The following is a 3,317-nucleotide window of genomic DNA, read 5'->3' on the forward strand; positions in this document are numbered from 1 at the left end:
ACATGGCCTAGTACAATGCCTTGTCTCACCATGAAGTGACACTTCTCCCAATTCAAAATCAGATTTGTTTCCTGGCATCTTTTAAGCACTAGAGACAAGTGGTGAAGACAATTATCAAAAGAGGAACCAAAAACTGAAAAATCATCCATAAATACCTCAATGAATCGTTCCACCATATCTGAAAAGATTGACATCATGCATCTTTGGAAAGTTGCTGGGGCATTGCATAAACCGAATGGCATCCTTCTATAAGCAAACGTACCAAATGGGCATGTGAATGTGGTTTTCTCTTGGTCTTCCGGAGCAATGGGAATTTGATTATAACCTGAAAAACCATCAAGAAAACAATAGTAAGCATGGCCAGATAAACGTTCAAGCATTTGATCAATAAAAGGTAAGGGGAAATGATCTTTTCTAGTGGATGTGTTCAACTTCCTGTAATCAATGCAAACTCTCCAACCAGTGACAGTTCGTGTAGGAACTAGCTCATTCTTCTCATTCTTCACAACTGTGATTCCGGACTTCTTTGGAACAACTTGCACAGGGCTCACCCACTTAGAATCTGAAATTGGGTAGATGATTCCTACATCGAGTAGCTTTAAAACTTCAGCTCTAACCACCTCTTTCATGTTGGGATTTAGCCTCCTTTGGGCATCACGAGATGGTTTGCTGTCTTCTTCCATTAAAATCCGGTGCATGCACATGCTTGGACTAATTCCTTTGATGTCTGCTATGGTCCACCCAATGGCTGTTTTATGCTCTTTTAGAACTTTAATTAAGCTCTCTTCTTCATGTGAGGAGAGACCTGCAGCAATTATAACAGGGAGAGTTTCGTTAGCACCAAATATGTATATTTAAGATTATTGGGAAGAGGTTTAAGTTCTAGCTTTGGTGGGATGACAATGGATGGCTCCAATTTCGTGGATGATGGTCCAAGAGGCTCGATTGGTGGCCTAAAGGATGGTGGGTATGGCGGAAACACTTCTAAGGCAGCCACCACTTCTTGGAACTCCGGTTCACAAAGATCTTCCTCTTCTTGTGTTAAGACAGCTTCTAGAGCATCATTAGACTTTCTCTGCAAAATTTTGGAAGAAACCTCATGATCCACAACATCAATTGAAAAGCAAGAATCAAGAGAGATAGAAGGTTGAGATAGAGCATTAAGCATTTTAAATTCAACAGTTTCACCCAAAACAGTCATGGAGAGAGTGCTATCTTTCACTTTGATGATTGTGTCTGCAGTGGCCATGAATGGCCTGCCTAGGAGAATGGGATCAACACGATCTCCATTTGGATTGTCTTCCATGTCCATCACTACAAAATCAGCAGGGAGAATTAGTGTATTAACTTGAACTAGAATATCTTCTACAATACCTTTTGGATATTTTATAGAATGATCAGCTAGTTCAAGTCGCATTGAAGTCTTCTTCATCCCTTCTAAGCCAAGCTCTTGATAAACTGAATATGGCAAAACATTGATGCTTGCTCCCAAGTCCAACATGGCTCTTCCAACCTTCTTGCCTCCAATGTTAATGGGAATGTCAAAGCTGCCAGGATCATCTAGTTTTGGTGGAAGCTTCCTTTGCAATACAGCACTTACATTCTGGTCGAGCTTTACTCCTTCATTTGGAGCGAAATTGAGCTTGTGAGTTTTCAAGTCCTTGATGAATTTTCCATATGCAGGAATCTGTTCAATAAGATCAAGCAAAGGCAAATTGATATTAACTTTACTCAAAATATCATAAATCTCTTTAAAAGCCTTATCTTGCTTTGCTTTCTTAAGACGGCCTGGAAATGGAATCTGTGGAACATATGGAGCGGGTGGCACGTATCTATCTTCTTGAAGATGTGGTGGCACAAATTTGTCATCCCTTTTATGCAATTGGAATTGATCGGATTTCTGAGAATCTGATTTGGCCTTAGGAGCAGATTGAGAAGTTTTGAGTTGTTCTCCTTCCGTGGCCATGGTCTCCTCCTCTTCATTTTCTACAATCACAACATCATTTGAAAGATTAGAATCATCTTTATTATCAATGATCTTACCTGATCTGAGCACATGAATGGCCTTGGCTTCTGGGTTCTTTGGATTGATCTCAGTTTGGCTTGGCCATTTCCCAGGCACTCTTTGAGTTATTTCAGCAGCTATTTGGCCTAATTGGACTTCCAATTTGGAGATGGCAGCTTGTGTAGTTTGCTGAAAATTGGATTGGTTGATTGCCATCTGCTTCACTATATCTTCCAATGATGATGATGATTGTTGTGGCCTTTGGAATGAAGGGGGATTTGCTTGATTCTGGGTATTTCTCCATGAAAAGTTTGGATGATTCCTCCAACCTGGATTATAACTTTGAGAGTATGGATCATTTCTTGGACCTTGGTTGTAGGAATTTACCAACTTAGCTTGCTCTTGCACAAATTCTGGATATCCAGCCCCAAGTGGACAAGCTGTGGTAGCATGGTCATGAGATTCACAAATGCTACACACTTCCTTCGGAGGGCTTCTTGAGTTTAATGCAAGAAGAGCATCTAGCTTTTGTTCCAGTTTTGAAATCTGCACACTAGAAGCATCATTAGAACCACTAATAACACGTTTACCTCTTGTATCCGTATGTTGGGTCTCCATTGCTATCTCCTCAAAGAGTTCGTACGTTTCTTCTGGAGTTTTGGTTTTAAAAGAACCACCTGCAAAATTGGTGACTATATTATGACTAGAAGGGGTTAGTCCTTTATAAAACATACGCATTTGAAGCTTCAATGGAATCCCATGATGAGGACATTGGTTGAGCAACCCATTGAATTTCTCCCATGCTTCACAAAACGATTCATCATCTTGCTGTGCAAATAACAAGATCTTGTCCCTAAGCATGTCGGTCTTTTGCGTGGAGAAGTATTTTTCCAGGAACTTCTTTTGAATGGCAGACCATGTAGTGAGTGAACCAGGCTTCAAAGAATTCAACCAATACTTCGCCTTATCCTTTAAAGTGTATGGAAACACTCTCATTCGAAGTTGATCTTCTGTCACACCTGTCAAGGGAAAAGAACTCACAACATTAAAAATATCCTTTATATGAGTCAATGGATCTTCATTAGGTAAACCATAAAAGGAAGGCAGCATATTAAGATGAGAAGATTTAAGCTCATAATTTCGAGCTACAGTGGGCAGCAAAATGCTTGAAGGAGATGCTGGAATTGTTGGGATATCAAGTTCTCCCATGAACTCAATGGCAGCAATGACAACTCCCTTTCTAGACGATTCTGAATTTAAGAGGTCACTCGTCTGGGTTGCAATGATGGTCCTGCGTTCAAAGATCTAGAAC

The 3,317-nt window shown here is 40.3% G+C and overlaps 1 non-coding gene across 1 annotated transcript; it reads left to right on the plus strand.

Annotated features, from left to right (window-relative positions):
• The first annotated feature begins 2,759 nt into the window (after positions 1-2,759).
• Positions 2,760-2,866, plus strand: LOC148293005 (small nucleolar RNA R71). The gene has a single exon (XR_015825878.1). It is a non-coding gene; the product is annotated as a small nucleolar RNA R71 (small nucleolar RNA).
• The last annotated feature ends 451 nt before the right edge of the window (positions 2,867-3,317 follow it).

Source organism: Prunus avium, chromosome 7 (genome assembly GCF_965620075.1).
Source record: "Prunus avium chromosome 7, drPruAviu1.hap1.1, whole genome shotgun sequence".
Classification (NCBI taxonomy): domain Eukaryota; kingdom Viridiplantae; phylum Streptophyta; class Magnoliopsida; order Rosales; family Rosaceae; genus Prunus; species Prunus avium.